Raw genomic sequence first — 26,568 nt, 5'->3', positions numbered from 1 at the left:
TAAACTACGGTCAACTGTTTTTTACAATCGGCGCTTCATGTATTCGAGACTAGTGGTCTACCGGACGGCACCGAGTTTCGCGCTCTCCCTTCTCTCACACAATACAAACACGACACTACAATCTATGTTTTTACCCTTTGGACGCGACCTGATTTCGCACTCTGCGCATCGACTGGCGGGCTTAGCCCTAAAAACGTGCATTCCGCATGAGCTTTGCTACCCGAGCAACTGCTTCCTCTGTGTAGTGCACCCTTGACCTATCGAGGTAAATCCTACAATACTCCACCCCTCACACTTTACACCCGTTCACGATCCATCAGAACACTGATGTTACACTAAACGGCTATACTGAAGGTGCATGCTGCGGATGTCACTCACGTGAACTAATTGCACAGGAAACTGCCCTCGCAGAGCAGACGCTGGATTAGTATTTGGCAAGAGAGGGTTTGGATTCTTCGTCCTTGCAACCAGACAAATATTTTCTTCAGTTTCCCTCAACCATTTAAGTCGAATGCCTGAATACTTTCTTAGACAAGCCTTCCGCACATCCTCATCTTTAATTGTATCTCGTCGCTTTACTTGTGAGTCTACTGGAAGAAAGGAAGGAAGGGAGGTTAAAGTTTAGCATCTCGTCAACAACACGGCCATTAGAGACGGAGCACAGTCTCAGATTACGGAAGGACGTGTGTTTGTGAAAGGTACACTTGCAAGGTATCAGTCCCAGAAATCGACACCGCGCGAAAATTTGGGCCACGATTGTGACAGTACGCAGTTAGGACCTTCTGAATGTAAATTTCTCACGCACCTGTTGTGTGTTCCCCGCTTCGACCCACTGCAGCCGCCGAATGCCCGAGCGCAAAGCACTGTACAGTGGAGTGACGACCAAAGCGCGGCATGTTGAAGGCGAGGGAAGAGGAGGGGGAAGTGGACACATCTGCCCAAGTTGTTACGAAATCTTTTTCGAGAACGCATGTTATTGATACGAGAGAAATAGGTACGTAATGTGGGTACGGCACATAATACGTCAATCTCACGAACATACACGTTTAGTACTATCAAAAAGTATTCTCGTATTGATATTCTGCTGCTATATATGCGCCTCAAAAGCAAAGTGAGTAAACCTAAGCAACTGAAGAATTATTATTATATGCAGTTATTTTAGGTTTACAATTCAATCAGGAAAATCACGTTGCAGAAGTGCGCATCTCCTGCATGTGTACTTCACTTTAACATTGTCAGCTTTAAAATCCAAATAAAATAATGCGCAGCAGTGTTGTTAATAATGGAATAGGGCGTCGCTACCTCCTTTGACACACTTACTCGTTTCATTCATTTACACTGCATTTCTGAAACACAACATAAAAAAAATGTTCGAAGTAAAGAGATCTCTGGCATATGGTAGGGGCTAGAAGCTGCGCACTTTGACATAAGCATGTCACCAGTGCCACAGCAGTAGGTCACAAACCTCTTACTCATTCCACTACACAGTATTCGCGCTCTGGCATTAAGCGACTGCAGTGGAACGGAACAAGTGACCAACAACCGGTGAGCGCGAAATTTGAAAGCTCTACATATGGAAGGTCATAAATGCATACTATCGCAATTATGGCCCAAATTTTGTGGCAGTATTGATAGTTTGCTATTTCCTCTTAAAATATGTGGTCGAGTTGATGATGTTTCCTAGTTAGACAACAATACGAAACAAGTCTCACAGTCGCAAAAGGAAGAACTGCACATAAATCTGTTGAACGTACAAGTACGATAAACAGTGATAACGACAGGATCGCTACCTGGCCTAATATTTAAGGATATTACTCACGTATATCTAATGTAATGTTGTACAGTGCAGATGGACTCCTCTCTGCTGCATTGCGTGATGCAATTACGACTACAATTACGCCAATCTCGAACACACTGTGGTGGTAACAACCAGCCGATGTCAACTCGACGCACCGCCCAACGCAGTTGCAGACAGATTTAATAACAGTTAACCGAGGAAGAAACCGGACGAAGTGCAGCACACTATTTTGTTTCAGAGCGATGACAGTTACATGTCTGTTCAGTTATCCAGCTTTCATAAGTGAGACATTTATGCCAAAAGAACTACTGTCTCTGTTGCAATCGAAACATGAAATGTACGCCGAAATATTTTTCGCCGAGTTAGTTCCCTGTTTCGTGTTTTTCTCCCGCGTTTACTCCCACTAAAAAAGATGGGACTGAACTGAAAAACCAGTTTTCGCAACGGGATGCGCGCTCAATGCGACAGTTATTGCAAGCCGAGAGCGCGAAAGACACTTGTTACGTAAAGGCTCGAGTCGCGTATCGTGCCAGTCTCGTTTAATACGACGGCGAGCCAGCGGCCGCAGTTAACTGCGATACGATGCACGCGACAAAGGCACGGCGCAACCTCTGTTCAACACGCTGACCAAGTGTACAGATACAATAAGCTATTTAAATGAGGAAAGTGGATTACGAAATATGGCAGAGAATTCGGAAGGGAAATTAGACTGTCTAGCGGCGTTACCATAGATAAACTACTCCCACGTCATTCTTCGCATCGCACTCAGCTTAACTGGTTCTGTTTATTCGAAGAATTGTGCAAATGAGATTTCGGCTTAATTAAACTCAATATGCGCCACGCATTATAAGCCGAGGCTTGCCGTTCCATATCCGCGCCTACTCATCGCAAAAGAAAACAGAGCAGCAGAAAATACACTGCTAAATATCGAACACGTCTCGTTGAAGAAGCGAGGTAGTCATGAGTTTTTTTTTTTTTTTTTCTCCTTCGTGAGAGGAGTAACTGGGCAGGCGACGGTACCTAATGAAAAGTCGTAATTATTATTATTTTGAGCTTTTCCTCAGTACAGAGGCTTATCTCCAACATAATAATTTACTTGGAATTTACAATACAAACAATAAATGTTCTTAAACTATACTCTCAAAATATTTCTCCAGGTGTTTCGATCTTGCGTGTCCTCTTCCTCTGTGCCCATTCTCCTCATTGTGTGCTGTACATTTTGGAGCCAGGTGGTCACAGGACGTCCTCTTCTTCTTCTCCCCTCCGGTTCCCACTCCAGTATCAATTTTGGTATTCTGGCTTCCTCCATTCGTCGTACATGCCCGTACCACTGTAATTTCTTCCTATCCATTACGTCATATATTCTCTTTCTTTTATTTCCATTCTCCTTATTACTTCGGTGTTCCTTATCTTTTCTTTCCTGGAGATTCTTGCCGATCTTCTCCAAAAGTCCATCTCTAGAGCTTGTAATTTTTTTATGTGCTTCATGTTAATTGTCCAGGTCTCCGTTCCATACAGAACCACACTCTCTAATATGGATTTGTATATTAATTTTTTAGTTCTGCTCATTACATTCCTGCTCCATAAGACTGAGTTAAGCATCCCAATGACCCTCCGTCCGCTACTAATTCTTTTATTGATTTCTGACTCTGATTTTCCCTCGATTTCTAAAATGGATCCCAAATAACAGAAAGTGTTAATCTTTTTAATTTTCTTTCCTTCAATGTATAGCTCATCTGAATCATTAGTCAAGTATTCTGTTTTTTGGTAATTAATCTTCAAACCCCAAGTTTTGTATGCTACTGCTAGTTGATTGCACATATAGTTAGCATCCTCCCCATCTTGTGCTACGACTACTTGATCATCAGCAAATAATAAATGATGTAGGTAAACTCCATCTCTTATTTCTAATCCCATACTATTACATTTACGAGACCATGTTCTAAGGCTAATATCTATATAGATTTTAAATAATGATGGTGACATGGGACAGCCCTGTAAAAGGCCTTTGCTTGTTCTAAATTTCTGTGAAAGTTTATTACCAACTTTCACTTGGCAAATGTTATCTTTATACATCTGTTGTATTATTTTAATCAAGGAAGGGTTTATGTTTGCCATATGTAGTGCTCTCCAAAGTAATTTTCTTGGAACAGTATCATACGCTTTTTCTAGATCTATGAAAATTAATCCTATACTTTTTGATTTTTCCCTATGTTTCTCCAAAATCTGTCGTAATGTGAAAATATGGTCTACACATGATCTCCCAGCCGTGAATCCACATTGTTCTTCTTGGGTTCTAAAATTTTTTTCCAGTTTGTTTTTAATTACTTTCGCAAAAATTCTCATTAATGTGTTTGTAACACAAATTCCTCGATAGTTTGAACAAATTTTGCGATCCCCTTTCTTAAATATTGTATTAATGTAACCTAGCTTCATCTCGTTGGGTATTGAATCTCCATGTATCATTTTGTTGAAGAGCTGTGTTATCAGTTTCACAATTTTGTCACCACCATATTTCAGACACTCCAGATTGATATTGCCTGGTCCCGGTGATTTACCATTCTTTCCTGTTCTCAACGCCTGAAGTACTTCACTTTCTAAAATCTGGATCTCATCATCTTCATGTCCTTTATCTTCCCCTGTTCCTTCTTCTAGATATTCTTCTCTGTCCTCATTTAATAATTTTTGGAAATACTCTTCCCATTCCTTTTGTGTTATCAGTTGAAAATTAGTTTTGCTTTTTGTATCCTGTCGAAGTCCTTTCAATACTGACCATGCTTCTTTTGCTCTCCCAAATCCTAATTTGCTATTCACCTTGGCACATGTTCTTTCCCATGCTTCATTTTTTGCCATCCTTATTTTTTTCATCACTTCATTCTTCTTTTCCTTGTATATTGACCTTGTTTCTTCTGATTTATCATTCAACCACTGAAGGAACGCATTACGTTTTTCTCTAACGAGGACCTCTAGTTCCTCTGACCACCACTCTGCTGCACGGTTGTGGTTGCTATCTTTTTTACCCAACACCTCTGTTGCTATGATTTTCACATTAGCTTTTATATAGTCATATATTTCCTCTGTGCTTCCTTCAAATGATTCAACCAGTTTCTTTTCCATCCTGGCCGCAAAGAGTGTTCTGATACTTTCGTCTTGTAGGCTGTCAATATTAAAAGGTAAATTTTCATCTTTCTCAGTCTGGTTCGTTTTATTTATGTTACTTGTATCACTCCTTGCATTCTTCCATGGCCAGAAAGACTTCATTTTTACTAGATAGTGGTCTGATCCACACTGGGCTCCTCTATAAGATCTGACGTCTACTGCCTTGAAACTACTTGTTTGCCTAATGATAATATAATCTATTATAGAACTAAGTTCTTTGGTGTTCTGTTGCCAAGTATATTTATGAATGTCCTTATGTTTGAAAAATGTGTTGGTAATTTTCAGATCAAATTGTTCACAAATTGCAATCAACCGTTCCCCATTGTCATTATATTCGTCCTCTCCATGTTTTCCTACTATTCTACAAGATTCCCTACCCTTCCATTCAGATCTCCCATGATAATCAGTTCCTTTCTTCTTGGGATTTTTTCAATAGTCTCCCTGACGGCGTCCCAAAATGTATCTTTCTCCTTATCTTTTGTGTCGTTCGTGGGTGCATATACGCCAATAATCACAACTTCCCCAGCAAATAATGTCATTTCAACAGTTATAATACGTTGATTGATGAATGTCCAATTTGTGATTCTTTCTTTCCAAGATTTCTTTATCGTAATGGAGACTCCTGCTTTGGCTCTTACTGCTTTTGATACCCCACTCCAGATATGTACATAATTATCCAGTTCTTCTTCTCCTTGGCCTTTCTTCTTTGTTTCAGAGAGTACGACAACATCCATGTTGAACATGTCAAGTTCTGCAGGGGGTAAATTTATGTTAGTGGAAATACCTTGCACATTCCAGCATCCAAACATAATTTTCCGTTTCTCATTGCCAGTTCGTCGTCCAAAGTTCCAATTTTTCCGAGGTATATTATTAGGTTTTTTAGCATTTTTATGTTTTTATGTGAGTGAGGAGCTGGCCCACTGCACAACCCCCAACCCGGAGGACCAGGTAATTTTTACTCAAGATTTTCTTCCTTTAGCCTTTGATAAGCCAATATCATACTACAAGGCAGCAGTTGCTAGTTTTGGTCCACCCCGGGTATTTCATTTCCCCGGTACCCACCATATCTGGTGAGCATTCCCCTATCCGCCACCTGGGGAGGCGCCCGATGGGAGACCAGCAAACTCCATATAAATCTTAACAGAAGGAGCACAACCGAAAATGAAGCGCCATTTGTAGATGTTCAAAGCTTAGTGCAAAAATTGGCAGTTGACTCTCGATTAAACAAAATGAATGAGAATAAACGACCGAAAGGATACTGAATTAATGTGGAACATTAACGGCCAACTTGTTTAAATTTTCTTCATTCTGTGGCTTTTGAGAGTTTGGCCACTAAGTATGCTCAACATTTTTTGAGGATACATCCACTGTATATACAGGAAGTTTCCATGACTTCGAGGGATAATGGAAAAGGGCAGATGTTTCCATCTGAGGCTGGGAACCCTGGCCCGAAAACGACAGAATTGAAATTTAAGTGCAAATAAGAATTTTCCAACATTGCCACCAGACACATCACCTTCCCGTTGCAAGAAAGGCAAAACGACAGTTCTAACAACATTCTGCACATACCGAGCGGTGGTTAGCGTTCCCTGCCGAAACAACAAAGATGAACGAGAGTTGTGGCTAATCACACCCCAGACCATAAGGCGTGGGGTGGGCGAGTGGTTTCTTGGACGAATGCACTCTACGAGACTGCGCTCACCAGATCCAAGTCTACGCGCAAATGACCATCACTCGTGTGCAGGCAGAACCTGCTTTCATCGCTGAAGATCACGGCGCGCCATTTCATTTTCCAAGAGATCCTTTAACGGCACTATTCGCGCAGTGCACGACGATGCTGAGTGGGGGACGGGCCAGAGGTGTGCGCGCTCGTAGTTCCAGTCTGGGTTCAAAATCCCTCTTATCTGTGCTGTGATAACTATAAGATCTGCCACTGCTGCCTTTCCAATATGACGATCCTTGCGAGTGTCTGTGCTGCGTGGACATCCAGAACCTCATCTGAGGATGTTTACGTGACCATCGACACCCACATTGTTGCACAATTCGAGCAGCACGTCCAACTCGTGTGGCAGTTCTCCGAAAGGATCATCCCGCCACTCGGAAGGCCACAATTTGACCCCTTCCAAAACACGTTTGTATCACACTGAGCCTTCTGGCATTGAGCATTCACTATTAAAGGGTAGACACAGATGGCGTTGTGACCTAGGCCACTGCGCTGTCTTTGACGGACGCCGTTGAAACCAGTTATCGGTGCATCTACTAACCCTAGGTGGCATATGTCGTCACCGGATTAAAATCGTGGTCCTCTTTCCAGGCGTTTTAATTTTTTTTCCGGCAGTGTATATGTAAGTTGCTATTCATCAGTAAATGAAGCAGGCAAAAAGGAATACAAACGTCTCAAAAATGATATCGACAGGAAGTGCTAAGTAGGGATGGCTAGAGGACAAATGTAAGGATGTAGACAGTAGAGGCTTATCTCACTAGGGGTAAGATAGATACTGCCTACAGGAAAATTAAAGAGACCTTTGGAGAAAGGAGAACCACTTGCATGAATATCAAGAGCTTTGATGGAAACCCAGTTTTAAGCAGAGAAGGGAAAGCGAAAAGGTGGAAGGAGTATATAGAGGGTCTATACAAGGGCGATGTACTTGAGGACAATATTATGGAAATGGAACAGTATGTAGATGAAGATGAAATGGGAGATATGATACTGCGTGAAGAGTTTGACAGAGCACTGAGAGACCTGAGTCGAAACAAGGCCCCGGGAGTAGACAACATTCCATTAGACCTACTGCCAGCCTTCGGAGAGCCAGTCCTAACAAAACTACCATCTGGTGAGCAAGATGTATGAGACAGGCGAAATACCCTCAACTTCAAGAAGAATATAATAATTCCAATCCCAAAGAAAGCAGGCGTTGACAGATGTGAAAATTACCGAACTGTCAGTTTAATAAGTCACGGCTGCAAAATACTAACCCGAATCCTGTACAGACGAATGGAAAAACTGGTAGAAGCCGACCTCGGGGAAGATCAGTTTGGATTCCGTAGAAATGCTGGAACACGTGAGGCAATACTGACCCTACGACATATCTTAGAGGAAAGACTAAGGAAACGCAAACCTACGTTTCTAGCATTTGTAGACTTAGAGAAAGCTTTTGACAATGTTGATTGGAATACTCTCTTTCAAATTCTAAAGGTGGCAGGGGTAAAATACAGAGAGCGAAAGGCTATTTACAATTTGTACAGAAAGCAGATGGGAGTTATGAGAGTTGATGGACATGAAAGGGAAGCAGCGATTGGGAAGGGAGTGAGACAGGGTTGTAGCCTGTCCCCGATGTTATTCAATCTGTATATTGAGCAAGCCGTAAAGGAAACAAAAGAAAAGTTCGGAGTAGGTATTAAAATCCATGGAGAACAAATCAAAACTTTGAGGTTCGCCTATGACACTGTAATTCTGTCAGAGACAGCAAAGGACTTGGAAGAGCAGCTGAACGGAATGGACAGTGTCTTGAAAGGAGGGTATAAGATGAACATCAACAAAAGCAAAACGAGGATAATGGAATGTAGTCGAATTAAGTCGGGTGATGCTGAGGGAATTAGATTAGGAAATGAGACACTTAACGTAGTAAAGGAGTTTTGCTATTTGGGGAGCAAAATAACTTATGATGGTCGATGTAGAGAGGATATAAAATGTAGACTGGCAATGGCAAGGAAAGGAAAGGAAAGAAAAGGAAAGCGTTTCTGAGGAAGAAAAATTCGTTAACATAGAGTATAGATTTGAATGTCAGGAAGTCGTTTCTGAAAGTGTTTGTATGGAGTGTAGCCATGTATGGAAGTGAAACGTGGACGATAAATAGTTTAGACAAGAAGAGAATAGAAGCTTTCGAAATGTGGTGCTACAGAAGAATGCTGAAGATTAGATGGGTAGATCACATAACTAACGAGGAGGTATTGAATAGAATTGGGGAGAAGAGGAACTTGTGGCACAACTTGACTAGAAGAAGGGACCGATGGGTAGGACATGTTCTGAGACATCGAGGGATCACCAATTTAGTATTGGAGGGCAGCGTGGAGGGTAAAAATCGTAGAGGGAGACCAAGAGATGAATACACTAAGCAGAATCAGAAGGATGTAGGTTGCAGTAGATACTGGGAGATGAAGAAGCTTGCACAGGATAGAGTAGCATGGAGAGCCGCATCAAACCAGTCTCAGGACTGAAGACCACAATAACAACAACAACATTCATAATCGTCCCAAATCAAATGTTAGAGCATTTCTTTTGCTACATTTCTATCCGTGAAAGTATGGAAATACCCAGATCTATTTTAGTTTGCGTGTTACAAGGAATTCGATGACCGGAAGCGGGCAGTTTGTTACGAATCTGTCTACGGTATTAATGCATAGTTTCGAAATCAGAGTTCTAGACCTATCTGCTCGGCGACAGACAAATTCGGCTGGTTTTTCATTAGTCCCAGCAGGTGGACGATATAAATAAGGAACCCTGCAGTTAGCGTTTACGCGCACGACTGTGCCGCCGCCACCGCCGGAACTTGGGGAACAAACGTTTCCAGTTATTTTAAAACGCAGAATCCTTCTTACGGAAAGTTGTAATTAGCTATTCTGCCAAGTTTTTAATCCGGGTTTATGCGCGAGGCTACTCTGCTCCAGAACGGCGAGTTGGCTCGCTACACCGTAGTACGGCGGTGTCGATGCCATACTTAGCCTGTCGTGGCAACCGGACAAGTATTAAGTGTCCTTTCGTTAAGCCTACATTACATCCCGTAAAAAACGGGACAGTCCCCTGTTCTGACCCACGTGTCCAGCGGCCCCGTAATTTTTGTCGGGACTTCACAAACGTACCTTATATTAAAATTTTATACCATACATTAATAATTCTGATTCATACTCAAGTTAAGTATAACTGTTCGAAAATTTTGGGATTTTTAATTTTGAAAATACGTCGTAAAAATACCGTATTTTCTAGCTTATCGCTTGACTTTATTTTGTTAGGTTTCTGTTGTTGCATCTGTATGCTTCCACACAACAATACAATGGTCAACAATTGCCTCCCCCCCTTCCACCCCTCCTGTATTTCGATTGCACTACACCATGTTAATATTTACTTTTAAACAGCAACAATGCACGACTTAGCGGAGAGGTAAACTTACTGTTTAGCGAAGGTTTAAATTTCAGCCCATGCTTTTTCTCTATTTGAATATAGACGATTCTTGTTTATTTTCTGTGCATTCTTGTGCCGATCTCAGCTCAGTGGTGAGTGTTGAGTGTTTAATTCTTTAAGAAGTGCGTGTGCTCTAGTTCAGTTTGTGAATAATAATTTCAGTATTGTATTAACATTCAGTATTAAGAAAATCTCTCTCTTCCCTACTGCGATACATTTCTTCAAATTATGCCAAAACGCATGTTTTCATCTAAACTCAGGGAAAAGTATCCTTTTCTGGAAAGTACTAAAATAAATTGTGAGGTTTATTGCACAACTTGCCACAACACATTTTCCACTGCACGCGGTGGAAGTTCAGACATTTTACAGCGCGAGGAAACCAAGAAACATAAATTCGGTTCAACAGCTGCTGCAACATCAACCAAAATGAACACCGTCTTCCCCAGTGCAACATTAGCTATGTTAACAGAGTATTTTTGATATTGAAATAATAGACTTTTTTTATTGACTACTGCAATTTTTATTTTGTTATTAACTTTTACAAATTCCTTCTGCCTCAGGCAATGAAGAATTAAAACTGACTGTGGCACAAGGAATATTTGCCAACCACACTGTGACACATTCACAGCTATACTTCCATGGACTGTGTGACGAAGCAAGCTGGGATAATTTTAATTCCCCTCTTGTTTTTCCATCTGCCTCCTGAAATTAGTTTTGTTACTTTGTAACGAATTAACATACGTGAATATAATCTGCATTTCCCTAAAAGAGAAAGATTGGCCCTCAGTTTTAAAGTAAATAACACCAGATCTAATTTTGTGCTTAGATATATGTATGTAATTGATTTTATAATTTATTTCAACTATCTCTAGTTAGTGTCTTTGTTATAGGGCGAAATCAGTAAATTGTTTCGTAAATTAAATTCTATTGTTGACGTATAAACAAGTATAAATTCTGTAATAATTGTAAACATTTGGAAGACGAATTACTAGTAATCTTAAAGCATCTATTTAGCTCTATTCAAAAACATGTTAGCAAAGCCAGCCCTCCATTAATTCCAAAGTAATTAACAGTTTTGTCAAAAGTATAGTTTAAGTAACTATTTGTTAATTTCACGATTTAAACAAATAATTTGGCATAACCCTCGTAGTAGAAGAAACTGCTAAAAACAACAAATTTTTCGATGTATTCAGTGAATTTAATGAGTTATGTTTTAATTGTAATTCCTGTAATTTGAACTTGAAACAATGCGTAGTTTCAGTACCGATTATTGTGATGATATATAAAGGCCCAGAACAGTCATTCGACGGCCGAGTTTCCTGTGCTGGTTAGAACAACAGCAATGCTTCAATTTAACTGTGAAATAAGGCCATGTGTAAGAACAGTGACAGTGTCTGCTCCATACGTACCTGATTATTCTTAAAGAACTGTCAACTTTGTGGTTAGGTTTTACTGCTCGTATATGTTCAACAGGAAACTCCTGTAGCAGTATGTGGAGTTTCGCCTGCTGTCTATTAAAGAGGCTTATCAAAGTTAAACAATAGTGCACTGACCATATAACTGTGTATTATTAGGGGGCTGTGAACAGTGAAATTAAAGTACTGTAAAACGTAACGGTGCATATGTCGGCTACATCATTTAAAGTAGTCAGTCTCGGAATCCACACAACCAATTTTTCAGCCAGTACGTCGATACCGAGGACAACAAACGAAGAAATAAATGCAGGTGGAACCGCTACAACTGCACATCGAAAATGATTAAGGAACTGTATGAAATCAAGTTCAGTTGTGAAAGGACAAAAACAGAATGTACTGTTAATAATGCATTGGCTCCATGGTGCAGAGAGATTATTACTGAAGACCTTTATGAAGTGAATTTCATAAGCATTGTTATAGACACCATCACTCATAAATCTACTGAATTACTTGCTCTCATTGTCAGAATTTCAAACCTGACAGTGGGGTACATGTAAAGTTGTCAGATTTCTATTTTGTCGAAAATGAAACAGCAGCTGTATTATTACAGCGTGTACAACGAATATTATGTTTGGTTGAGTTAAGAGAGGAGGTAAAGAAAACGTTTTCTGCAAATTAAGTCTGAAAAAGTCTCTTGTAGGGATTGGTTGTATGGTACATATAATTCACAACAGCGTAGAAACCGTAGCAGGCAAGTTACCAATCTATGCAGAAAACACTGTGTGTAAGATTTATAAGTATTTCCATATACTGTTAGGGTGGAACGACTAAACAAATTCTGTGAATTTGTGAATATTGGATATTAGCAAGTACTGAGTTACAGCAGCACAAGGTAGTTAGCATTATTGTCTGCGCTTTGAAGGATTTTGAAATTGTATCCTGCTTTAAAATCATTTTTCCTGTCAGGATCTGTGACCTGCTGCTTTGCATTCATTTTTCAATAACGAGGAATCAGAATTATGGTTACGGTTTGTGCACAGTCAGCTACATCTTTCAAGCAAGCATTCTAGAAATTGAAAGACAATATCTGTGTTCCGGAAGCACTAGGTTGTCATGAGCTACTAAAAACAACGGTAAAAAATGGGAGTGATTATAATTTTTTGAGTCGCGTAGTTAAATTCATGTTACTGAAACTGTATGGGGGTGACCGAACATCTCAAGATAGATTTTGTTCATTTGTAAATATGTTCTACAGTGTAACACATGACTTCCTAGTCTCATGGAATCAGGAATTTCCACATAACACAGACTTCCGTTGGTCAACAATACCAGACATAGGTAATGTAATACTTGACTGTTCACTCCTGTTTGATGAATTTTGTATAGCTAAAACAATTATAGTAGAACGATTATGTGAATGGAATGTAAACCATGTAACAGTACAAGACAGGTGGGCGGAAATTTTCAAAGTACTCAAGGAGAAAAACAATGCAGTAACAATCCTCTCTAAAGTTATAGAATTTATCCTTTGCCTTCCAGGTTCAAATGTGCAACCATAAAACGTTTTTTGTTTTTTTTCAAAAATGAGTACGTACTGGTCATGTGAAAAGACCCGTTTCGGTTCCCGTTCAACAGGATTCATAAGTAGTTTTAGTGGATAGCCAGGTCGCCTTCGCTCCGCAGCCTGATACTACGGTATATCTGCAGGTGTTCCGTAGATTTAAGAAAAATATATGGTAGCCTTGCCTTTCGTTATCGCTTTTTATTCTCGTATGATAAGCCAGGTATAGTGAGGCTACTGTTATGTCTGTTAAATGTTAATGTTTATGCACAACATTATATACTGTATATCTAACCAGAGTAATTTATCTGACGCAGTTTATGGGTGGAATCTGATTGCAAGGAAAGTTATTTAGAGATTCTGCGACATGTAAAAAACACTGATATTTCCAGGGCGTCGTCTACATTAGAAGAACATTGCCGCGATTCCTGCAATACAAATCAGTTCTTTTTTTATTTAATTTTGTTTGGGTTCAGCCAAACCCCTTTCAAAAATGGTTCAAATGTTTCTAAGCACTATGGGACTTAACTGCTGAGGTCATCAGTCACCTAGAACTTAGAACTACTTAAACCTAACTAATCGAAGGACATCACACACATCCATGCCCGAGCCAGGATTCAAACCTGCGACCGTAGCGGTCGCGCGGTTCCAGATTGTAGCGCCTAGAACCGCTCGGCCACTCCGGCCGGCCCTCTAAATTACTTCTGTCGCAAAAAACCAGAGCCTCTCCCATGGCGTATGTGGAAATAACATCATAATTCTCGACGTCTACACTGAATCTAATCGCGAATGGAATCCGAAAAAATAGGCAACGTTACCTCTCATTCTCAGTCACTTTAGCAAAAGGTACATTCTCAATTCTGAACAACACATTTAAAAAAAGATCGAAGGAATAATTCTAATCGTATTCACTGTATGACGTAAATTAACTGACAAGACTTTCAAGCTCCATGGACGACTGAGTGGCTACAGACACCCGAATCACAATTATTCGTGTCAGTAAGAGTTACCCCAGTTAGTACGTTCTTCGGCACATCGACTAAACTATGTACATGTATAGACAACGAATCTGCATCATAAACTCTAAAAAGAAAAAAAAATTGAAATATGATTTCGGTACTGTGTGCAAGAGACGTTACGATGGCTCTCATTGGTAGCGGTGCTATTTTAACGTAAGGGGCAGTCAAACGAAAACGAGACAGATGGAAAAAATAAACTTAATTATTTCAAAATTAATCGCCGTAACTGTTAATGTAACTTTCAGAAAAGGAGGCAAAACACCCAAGAATGCGGAAATAAGCATCAGAGGACAAAAAATAAAAATCTCATCAGACTTTAAATACCTAGGAGTGACATTGCAACCAACAGCCAAATGCTTCACAAAACATACAACATAACGTGCAGCCCAAGCAATAATAGCAATACAGGACATCAAAACATCCGCCTACTCAGTCTAGAAACAGCCATGAAATTATTCAACACAAAAGTCTTGCCAATCCTGGCCTATGGGATGGAGGTTATATGGGACCACCTGACAGAAAAGAAAATCTAGAAACACTAGAAAAAGGTAAAATCGATCTATTTAAAAAGAGCACTAGGTCTCTCAAAGACAACAAGATCTAGACTAGTGTACCTGCTAGCGAGAGAGACATTCCTAATTGAAGACATCAGACTTCGATATATGATGCCACACACCAGGGCTTCCAGAAAGCAGCTGAAGATTATGGAGGAAAAACGAGAAGAAAATATGGCCGGAGTTCTATGACACCGAAGCAATGACGAACCGCTCATGGACAACACCAAACTTCGAACAGCGACAGACTTTCTATTCACGGCTTTCATCATCTAATCTGCAAAAACAAAACTTATCATGACCCAACCACAACATGTGTAAGTGAACTGTGTAACGAAGCCTGTGAAAGATATCACATAGAACTGTGCAGTAAAAGAGTGAAATCGATAAATGAATATGCAAAAATGTAAAATGTTAAGCAAAGTAACTGTACATGGATATTTGGCTGCAATTTTATTAAAAAAATACATTTATCCCACTGTGTGACAAGACGGTCAATGCCTTCATGGAAATATATTTGCGCTGGCCGTGATGGCCGAGCGGTTCTGGGCGCTACAGTCCGGAACCGCGCGGCCGCTACGGTCGCAGGTTCGAATCCTGCCTCGGGCGTGGATGTGTGTGATGTCCTTAGGTTAGTTAGGTTTAAGTAGTTCTAAGTTCTAGGGACTGATGACCTCAGATGTTAAGTCCCATAGTGCTCAGAGCCATTTGAACCATTTGTAGCGTCTATCATTGGAGTTGATCATCTTCGTAATCTTTTCACTATCAGTAAAGAAACCCTTGGCGAAACATGTTACTGGTCTTTGAAACTTCTCTATCTCCTCTACTAATAATGCCTGGTAATGACCCCAGACCGGCGAACAATATTCGAGAATCACTCGGACAACGGTTTGTAAGAAAAAAAAAAAATGGCTCTGAGCACTATTGGACTTAACATCTGAGGTCATCAGTCCCCTAGAACTTAGAACTACTTAAACCTAACTAACCTAAGGACATCATACACATCCATGCCCGAGGCAGGATTCGAACCTGCGACCGTAGCGGTCGCGCAGTTCCAGACTGAAGCGCCTAGAACCGCTCGGCCACTCCGGCCGGCTGGTTTGTAAGACTCCACCTCTCTTGGGCGAAACACTTTTCCTTAGGATTGTTTCAACGAATCTCAACCGGACATTGGCTTTCTCTTCGACTACTTTTATGCGGTCGTTCGACTTTTGGGTCGCTCCGAACTGTAGCTTCCTGACGTGTTACATTTGTTAAGGTTGCAAGTGTCTCACAACCATTGTTTTAAGCGAAAGATAACGGGAGTTATCCGCCTATTTGTGCGTATTAAGACACATTTGTCTGTGTCGAGGATCGACGTTCCCTAGAAACAGAACAGTGTTATCCAGGAGTGCAGATGATTGCTCGTCATCGGCAAGACGGCGGCGGCAGGTGGCATCGACCAGGCCGCTAATTTTAGCGTGAGTCAGCGCGGCTGATTGCGCGCCGGCACGACAACTCGCCATTACACGGGCCGCGCACGCACCGACACCTCCCCACCACACACGACACTGTCGCGGCCGCGGCCGCCGGCCCTTACTGTTTACACTCGTGGCTAGCGCCGGAACCTCCTTACGCTTTTCACTGCAAGAAGTTCCGGTAATTGGTGCAGACAGTCGCACTCGAATCTCAACCTAATAAGTGTCTGTATTGCGGAGATATCCATTTCACTATTTGGCGGTAACCGAAAATGGTATAATAGCTGTGAAACAATTGGGGCCTCCACACACTCAAATGAAACCCGCTACCGACGCGAGTTGATAGAAAAATCGACAGTGAATCACTTCCTTTGCAGTTAAATGGGGCTCGGCAGATGGACAGACTGCAGAGTGACTCACCATTAAATAGTGTTTTGCTAGCTACTCGACGTCCACGTTGGCAAACGATCTGGGTTTCATCCTGTTCTCCAATACAACACAGCTGTATACTGCTTTTAATTTGAAGATTGACAAGCAGGTTGTGAACATCGGCCTTGTACAGAACGTAGGGAAAAATCCCAGTATATACTGAAAGGAATCATGCAACTGGATGAGAGACCTGACAGATCAAGCGCGTTGTGGAGTGGGAAAATAATTTCGTATGACGTGTATGTAGTGTACAGTACACCTATTATCTGAAATCAAATTACTGATACATTATATATATATATATATATATATATATATATATATATATATATATATAGAGAGAGAGAGAGAGAGAGAGAGAGAGAGAGAGAGTGTGTGTGTATTCTTTTGCCTCTAGCAGCCTGTGTCATTCTGTAAAATAACATTTTCAAGCGGAAACGCATAGTAAAAACGGTGGGGAAACGACAGAAAAGCCACATATCCCCGATACGTGTTGACTGATGGTGTTCACATACAAATTATATCAACATCGCCACATATCCGTGAATATAAATCTCGAGATATTTGGGTTTTCGAAATAAAAGTAACGCCATGTTACGTTGGAATGTTCAGATCAGTCAAACTGATATAGACGACGACGATGATGATGATAATAATAATAATAGTGAGCCACATCTTCCTCTGAGCTCGAATCTGTACCCAACATACCAAGTGTAACCACAAGATGCAAGACTTGCTTTTCTCCACGCTCGCCGACGGTAATCTCATTTTGTCATGTCAGTTAGACCCCGTGTGGAAATGCGATGCGCGCTACTCGGGAACCAGTTCCCGATTTAGATCTCCTGCCCGTAGCGTTCCCTTTCCGTCGCTCCGCGTGAGGACCGCCTTAAGAGAAACGGCGCGGAGTGGAACGACAACATAAAACTAGTTGTAACTAAAGTAGATGTCAGGCTGAGAGTCATTGGATGAGTCCAACGCCGCCCGAGGTGGCCGAGTGGTTCTAGGCGCTACAGTCCGGAACCGCGCGACGCTACCGTCGCAGGTTCGAATCCTGCCTCGGGCATGGGTGTGTGTGTGATGTCCTTAGGTTAGTTAGGTTTAAGTAGTTCTAAGTAACTGACGACCACAGATGTTAAGTCCCATAGTGCTCAGAGCCATTTGAACCATGAGTCAAACTATCTTTCCAGTTACTTCCTTCAATCGAATTGTTGAAGCACATGTAAAATGGACAAACTGTTACTGTCGTTCACTGTCGTTCAGGTGCCTGTAACCATGACAAGTCTTCTCTAGAGGGCAAAATGCTTCTGTTAACTAATTTAACTCATTCAACGAATGCAATTAGAATTAGTGCATAAATTTGGAGAATTTTCTCTCTAAAAGCCTCGGTCTCAATTCAGAACGTAGCTCCGCACCTTCATCCGTAAGTAATTGCTAAACGAATGGCGGATGCTAGATACTATTGCACTGTTCTTCTGATACTTTACACAAACAGACAAAAAAAGACTTACTGCTGAATTCAACAACTGACTTAATTTTAAGTTACCCTTTTTGCTACTGGTTTGACGGCGAAAAAAAAATGTACTTCCGAAGGCTAAAGTCCTGGAATTCACCCAACGAGGTCAAAAACGTAAACCGTATTGGTCTTCCACGTAGGGCAGCTTTGCACTGGCACGTTACTTTCCTATGTCCGTAAACGAATTTGTTCACGATACCAAACTCCATTTTTTCAAGCCACCGTCTTCTCCGTTAATCTGACTGGACACTGATTCCTTACACCACCACGTCGGAAAATGCCCTGTGCCTAGATTAAGTTGCTGATCTGCGTATTCAAATTTGCTTCCTCACAAGCGGACTCGCGTACAACGACCCGGAATCCACAAGAGCACTGCGTCGCATGAAGCACTGCTCACTCAGTGTTGCCGTATTGTGTCCTGCTCTCTGCACTTCTTACGTCCCCTCCCGCTCAGATTTCATCTCCGTTCTTTTGTAAGCCAACCATTCACTGCCCGAGCTCGTAAATTAAGTATACTTCACACTTCCCCTTCAAGCTTCCTATTACGTAAACACTCACATCGAGCCGTCAGTGGTCCTGAACGCCATGGAACTTTAAATCGGAGTATCCCACTGGACAATTAAGAATCTGTTCAGTCTCAATGGCACCGAATCATTTACTGGGACATGTAACTTTCGATACCAGAAGTTAAAAGGTAGTGAAAGTTGGTTAAACGCCGCAGTGCTTCTACTGATACGGCCCCTCTGGAAGCGATATGACCCTGTTCTTCCCCAACCCTTGAACTGGCTTACCCAGCCACTTGTGGGATGAGCTACTATTTAACGTAGACTGCAAACTGCGATTCAACTTGGATTTTCATTTATACAAATCGTTATCAGAAGCGATAAGTGAGACAAAAGGTCCTAGGATTTAACCCTGAACATTTGAATTTGCACTGATCATAAAACTGACAGTGACAGTGGCAGATGCATGTATTTGCTTGTTTGTTTCTTTTACACGGTCCCATTCCACGGGGTGTTTCAGAGCTGTGTCTTAAGATATACGTTGAATGTGACTCTGCCGGCCGGTGTGACCGAGCGGTTCTAGGCGCTTCAGTCTGGAACCGCGCGACCGCTATGGTCGCACGTTAGAATCTTGCCTCGGACATGGATGTGTGTGCTGTCCTTAGGTTAGTTAGGTTTAAGTAGTTCTACGTTCTAGGGAACTGATGACCACAGATGTTAAGTCCCATAGTGCTCAGAGCCATTTGAACCATCTGAATGTGACTGAAGCGCACACGCGCATGGGTGTCTTCGTACTCGTGTTCTATGTTAAGAGAAAGGAGAGAATAAAACCAAATCCCGGCACCAACGAATAGCGATCCTAGCAGGGATGTCTGGAATTTAGTGCACGGCACGGACGCAGAGTCTGGTGATTAGGAACTTTACGCCACCATATTTCCTTCCCTTGCATGTCAAACACTGGCGATGAAAATTTCTTCTGCTATCAGGATTCAAACCGGCTACTCAAGAATCGAACCCGAACACCACTACCGAGGTGGGTAACGCTCCACTGTTTGGAGCTGTTATCAAGTAATCCTGACTGCACACATCGTCGTAACAGGCCGTTGCAGTCCATAAGAAAACGAAACAGAAATGGTTAGAAAACATAAATAAGAGTCTTTTGGAATAAAGGCCACTTGTTATCGCTAAACTCTGTTGGTATTTGAGGTAGCCTGTGAGACAACTACACTATGTGATCAAAAGAATCCGGACACCCCCAAAAACATACGTTTTTCATATTAGGTGCATTGTGCTGCCACCTACTGCCAGATACTCCATAAGATGTAGCTGCTAATCACTGCCACAAAATGTCAAGTGTATCACGCATGGAGTTTTTTTCTTTGCTTTGACAAACAATAAATACACCTATGGAGCATTCTCTGTATATTCGAGGCCATTGGCATATAGCCTACCGCAATACTAGTGGCAGTATAAATGTGATATTTGTTGCTCGCACAAACACTGTCAAACATGAAATGGCGACGATGTCGTGTCAGTTTCAAATTATTTTGTTATTACTCTCTCGGAATGCTCACATTGAAGGTTCCAGGTGGTGAGACTGGTACTGTGGGCGAGGAGAAGGCTCTCGCTGTCGGCTCCGTCCAACAAACTTCAACAGATCCTTTTTCCCGTAGGCCAAATTACCAAGTATCCTCTCCGTATCACAGATTCATAGCATAACGACTTGAAAAAATCATTGTTTTACGACGTTTATACAGCCATTCCGCAGTGTACGACACCTCAGTGCCGTTCTCATACGCTGTCCTTACCGTTCATTAGTGTGTTATTTAAATTCAGCTAGACAGTCCAAATAAAATAAGAGCCTTGAGGTTCTAACTTACAGATACATTATTGATTTTACAAATGTCAATTCGTACGAACCAAGAGGACAACAACACAACCCTCAGAATCTGTGTGACCATTATGATAATCAAAGAGAAAATAGGACGGGACTGCGAAATTGAAAGCATAGCAAGGAAGTCGTAGCGCAACAGCTTCCACGTAATTTGATCCACACGCCCTCGGCACTTGAATCTGTTAAGACCGACTGTTCCAGAAGTACTGGCGAAACGACCGGCCTGTATCCTACCTCCAGATATACACTTTTCACTTTTTGCGATGATTTATCGAACCGTAACGTTTTGTTTTCCTTAATCACCACTGAGCAGGATTGATAATAATCCAACAGCCGCTCTGCAGTTATTACCTTGGCGTGTTGTTACAATTAATGAACTGTGAAACAGCCGGAGAATTCGGATTCGTACAGCTTCCACCTCAGGTGTGAATTTTCAGATAGTCATTGTACTTTATGAGGTAAACAGAAACAAGTAAAATAAATTATTAAAAAAATTAAGGTTGATTGGTTGAAAATCGGCTTATGTGCTAGCACCACCTATAATTACTACGCTGACGCTGATATTTATCATCAGGATATACACGGGGCGGCTCTTAATCACAAAGCATGTGCGGTAATAATTCCCTGTATTAAATGAAATAGAGAAAAAATTGTAATTTTGTCGTCAGTAACTCGTCAGGGTAACAGCTACTGTTGACAACTGAAATATCGAATAGTTAGAATTTACTCGCTTCACGCAGCCTCCCAGTTAAAGATACCTGATGCTTCAGTTGTCAACGGTAGCTGTTTCCTTTACAGGCTACAGCACGACGCTATTCATATAATATGCTCTATCACATTTTGCGCAAGGAATGGTCTGTAGCGTTTGGACCTGCATTTCAAAACCACCCTGCATTGTGAATTATTACGTCTGCCCCACTGCACGTTCTGCTTCTCGTAGCTATTTTTGAGCCACCAACAAAATCTGCAACATATAAAACTTGCAAGTTCAGTTAAGTGTAGAGTGCACGATTACATAAAAAATTTGTTATGATAACCCAGGTCTGTTTTTAAAATTTGCACCGCTGATCCTCATAGGTAAAGATGTATTCGGTACAATGGTATGTGCCAGAAATGATTCATAAAAGAGCAAAAAGCATATTCAGTCAAGACTTATCTGAAATGCTATGACTGTCTACACAAATTAGGAGCGAAATAAGCTAGTCTAGTGAAACCAAGAATGACTTGGACGTAACTATTTATAGTCCCTTCCACAATCTCTAACGAATCCGTATGGGTTAGTTACGTGGTTGTCAGAAATTGCGTGGGAGAACCACCTTGATTGTAGTTACTTCTGGTATGGTGAGTTCGAACACACAATGTTTTCTGATAAGAAAGCAGCTCTTCATATAATAGGGGAAATGGTTCTCATTTTATTCGACAAAGAGAAATGTAAAAGCCCTATGTGGTGCCTGAATTCTTACTACTACACGATCTGCTGGATTGGCACACGCCCACCCACACTGTCGGCTACATTTTTCTGGCATCTAGGTAACAGAGCTGTATGCAGTCGTCACATCATTAGATTACTTTACTTGCATAATATTTGGATGTTTGATCAAATCGTCTTCTTCACGTTTTTGACATGGACAACAGCTGTCGAAACACTTTATTACGTGGAAAAATACATTCGTCTGGCCTTCTGCACATGCAGAATTATGTCTACTTTATGGTTACAAAAGTTTAACAACAACAGCCTCAGCATTAATTTATGCTTAAGATCTTGGCCACCGTAAAACTGAAGTGTACGCTCAGCACAATCTTCATTATCTATCCGTGAAAGGAATTAAAGAGAATTATTACGTTGACCTACCGTTCTGATACATCTTCTCTCAGTACCGTCTCCACAGAGATCCAAGAAAGCGACACATAATTATTGTTGGCGTTAGTCTAAAGCCGTGGAGGTCAGGCTGGTCCCGACCGGCCAGTAGGGGGCCATTCATTCCAGCTTCCATGGTGGGCGGTAGGCGTTTTAAAAACATTTTCGTTACGTTTTCATAAAATATTGACAAAATATTTATTAAGTAATAATTATATTTATTCTGACTTAGCGTAACTCTGCTTCGTAAATTTTGTACGATAAAGTGACTTCCCTTCAAGATAGACACAAAAGCGGGTGATAGGTTTAAAAAGGCTGGTCTAGAGTAGAAGTTTTTTGATATATTGTCAGCCAGTGTGACAGTAAATCTGACCCAGCTGTACCACACTTAATACAATAAATCATAGTCGTACACAGGATGGCATAACCAAGACACAAACTTTTAGGGACAATGGAGAAAGACAAAAGTATCAGTACGAGATAGAGAATCCTGGTATGGAAACGACTCAGGTGGCAGTTAGAAGCGAGAGTGAGAACATTTCTAATTTATCTTTGACCTTTTCAGTTCATACAAAAAAAATTAACAGTTTTGTAGCAATTTTATTTATCGGCACAACTCACTCAGCCGGTTGTATGTAGGGAGGGAGGGTGACGTTGACTTTAACTATACACTGATCCGCTCAGCATTTTTCGCATGAAGAAGTTATGACCAGCGCTAAGTGATAGGACCGGCAGGGGGCTCGATCTGCGTACGCTGGAATTTGTGGTCTGTGCTAGCCCACTGAACCACCTACCGCACATCGTAAAAACGAGGATCAAGTAGCTTCTCGTATTTCGCTAGCAAAGTCACACCATAGCACCTAAGTTTCGACGCAGTCTTTTCCGAACCAGGATTCCTTTAATCTGAACTCGATAAATTTGCCTTCTCCAACGTAGTCGCGCAAACACTCGACGGGTGCTGCGTCACATCCGCTTACGAGAGAGAGCCGGCGTGAGAAATGGCACCACAATGAGACGCAGTGTCACGAGGACACCGTCACCGGGACAAAGAAATCGCTCTCTATTTTTGATTTAATTGCGAGCGTGCGGGGTATTAACACTTGCGAGTCCGCTAATGAACCGTTATTCGGCCAGAAATGAGAGGTTGTCGTGGCCGTACACAATAGCCGATCCCTTGTCTCCGAATAAATTACTCACAAATGAAAGGTTTGGCTGCGCCGCGCACGCCGTCATTTCTGAGCAACAACAAAAGAATATTCCAATGATTTTTTACACGCGAGGTGAGAGGAGGCGCGTAGTCAGCTGCCTCACTGTCAACACCAGCTTTCTCACGGCTGCACTTCAGCCCCATTAGACAATGAGCGAAAATAATCTCCGCGAATATTTGCTCGGCCTACACTCTGCAGCTACAACCACAGCAGTTGCCAACCATCTATTTTCAAAATTACAAATACTGTAGCGGCCGGCCGGAGTGGCCGAGCGGTTCTAGGCGCTACAGTCTGGAACCGCGCGATCACTACTGTCGCAGGTCCGAATCCTGCCTCGGACATGGATGTGTGTGATGTCCTTAGGTTAGTTAGGTTTAAGTAGTTCTGAGTTCTAGGGGACTGATGACCTCAGCAGTTAAGTCGCATAGTGCTCAGAGCCATTTGAACCATACTGTAGCGGATCCTGTAGAGACGAGAAACCAATGGTCGGAAACATGTATTTCAAGCGGCAAGAGGTCTCGAATGATCTACTCGGGTGAAACATCTGTTTGTAAACTGATTAAGTTCGTGCATCGACGTTTGTGATACACGATACACAATCATCTGTTAAGTGTCCACTGACTTTTGTTCCCTATCCTGTTGTTGCTATATGAAATTTCGTTAGATACTGAAAAGGAACATGTTGGCAGGGCAACAGACAAGAGGCTACTGCAGTGTAAGCTTTTTTGAGGCTGGCGACAGTCACACTTTGAGATTAACTACTTGCTATCGAGTCCACGAGAACTAAACTTGATTACTACTTTACCTCAGTGCTTGCGATATAGGATCCTCAACAATTTTTAACTTGAGGATCTGTGACACCCTGCACACTCCACAAGCCTTATGACATTGCGTAGTGGAGAGTGCTTACCGTTACACCTGCGACTCTCACTATACTAATTTCTCTCGCTTTACTGCCACAGTCACATCGCGAGCTGTAGGTGGGAGGAAGCAATATGTGAACTCATTCTTCTTGGAACACGCGTTCTCGGAATTTTCTCTACAGTAGCGTCTGCCACTGGATTTCGATCAGCATCTCCTCGCTCTCACGTTTACGAAAGGAGCCGGTGACGAAACGTACCCCTCTTATTTGGGACCTGTCTATCTCCTCTAATACGTCCAACTGCTAATGCTCCCAGACTGACGAGCGGTACTCACGAATACGCCGAACGACTGTGCTGTAAGCCACTTCCCTAATGGACGCGTTACTTTTCCTGAACCTTAGTTCGACATCTGACTTATAGAACTAGATGTTTCAATTCGTCGGTCGCCAGTTTTTTAGTCGTTTGGTCTTATTGACTATTTACGCTCAACAAGTCAAATTTATTATCACGCCAGTCGAATGCGACTTCTCTGTATGGTACCTGATAGCTAGAGATTACAGAACAGTTAGCATATTGTCGCCATGTCGAGGTGCACAACAATTAACTGATAGGATTTCAAGTCAGCCATAAAGCATTGAAACTACCACTCCTGAAGAAAACAAATAAAAAAATCTAAGTGCTAGTCCAACAGGGTTTGCAGAGAAGCTTGGAGAGTAAGAAGTTGCTGCAGTTGTGACGAGTCGCGCATTAACGTCTCTGTCTGTATATGACCTTCCGTCTCAAATTTCGTCAGTAGAGTCGAAACATACTTCATATACACCATACAGCAGCCTCAAGTTACATAGAATCTCGGTCTTAGGTACTTTCCAAGCTTACAAACAAAGACGACTGCTAATTAAATAAGAACATAACATATATCTCAGCGGATTCGCAAGTAAAAGGGATGAGATACGGCAGCACAGGTTTCAGAAGGTGTGTACTGCCAGGCGAATACGTCAGTTGCAGCATTAGCAAACTATTGGGTACTTGAATTATTCACCTTTTGTTGGACAGAAAACATGTTTATTTTAATAGAATGGTATATGATAACTGACAAAGTAGCGTCCTTCGGCAGCTACAATCTTTTCCCACTTTTCGGGTAACAAATGGAACTTGCGACAAAAAGAGTCAGTTATTTCGAGGTGATCCATTAATGGAGCCAGCTTGCGAGATGGTTAAAAGAATGTGAAGTGTTTTTCAGGAAGGCCATACTGCATGGCCCGAAACACATGGTAATTGCAAGGACCGATGTCTGGTGAATATGGTGAGCGGTATAAGACATCACATCGACGTCCCTCCAAGGTTTCCTTCACTCGGTTTGCAGCATGTGGTTTGGCACTGTAATGAAGCGAAACGACTTCGTCATGTCTCTGAGCATATTGTTGGTGTACGTCTTTAAGTGTGCCGTTCAAACCGAGTAACTGTGCTACGTAGCGTTCAGCATTCACTCTTTAAACCAGTTGCAAGAGCCCATAGTACACCACACGGACCGTGACACATTTTGTCACCTCAAAATCGTTCTATTTGAACCGTCGAAGCCAGTCTGCACACTGTTTCCGACAGAGCATGTTTTCCATACGCTTCCACTAACCAACAATGACTTTACGCAGCAGATTTCTTGAGATGAAAGCAGAGGAGTGACACGCAAATGTTGCTTTGTAGGTAAACACCCCGACATGTTCTAGGCGCTTCGTCAAAAGCGAAAATTAGTTCAAACTCCCAATAGCTGATCGGTTACCCACTAGAATAACTCCAATTTCATTATACGTTACTGCGATTGTCGCAAATCACTTGGAGAAAACACGGAACGGTTCTGCTACAAGGGCCACGGTCGAGTTTTTCCTCATTTCTTTCATAGCTAGAACAAACAGCCCAGCTATTGCGATGGCGATGTAGCGGGTACTTCAACACATTCAACACACAGAAGAGGTCGCAGCTTTCTGGTAGAGCGCTTATTGTACTAGGTATCATAGGACACTTTCGCGAATAATACTGTCTACTTCGTTTAAGGATTTTTTTATTCGCGTGTATCTGCCATTTGAAATGCAGTTTTTTTATTGTGAAATAGTACCTTTTTAAGTCATGTTTGGCAACTGAATTTATAAAATGACAGCGATTA

The 26,568-nt window shown here is 41.7% G+C and overlaps 1 protein-coding gene across 1 annotated transcript in view; it reads right to left on the bottom strand.

Annotated features, from left to right (window-relative positions):
* LOC126184502 (latrophilin Cirl) overlaps positions 1-26,568 on the bottom strand; it is a 796,671-nt gene that overhangs the window by 174,227 nt on the left and 595,876 nt on the right. The window lies entirely within an intron of this gene.

Source organism: Schistocerca cancellata, chromosome 4 (genome assembly GCF_023864275.1).
Source record: "Schistocerca cancellata isolate TAMUIC-IGC-003103 chromosome 4, iqSchCanc2.1, whole genome shotgun sequence".
NCBI classification, from domain to species: domain Eukaryota; kingdom Metazoa; phylum Arthropoda; class Insecta; order Orthoptera; family Acrididae; genus Schistocerca; species Schistocerca cancellata.
The sequence above is the reverse complement of the archived record's forward strand: the minus strand, read 5'-3'. Positions and strand labels throughout refer to the sequence as shown.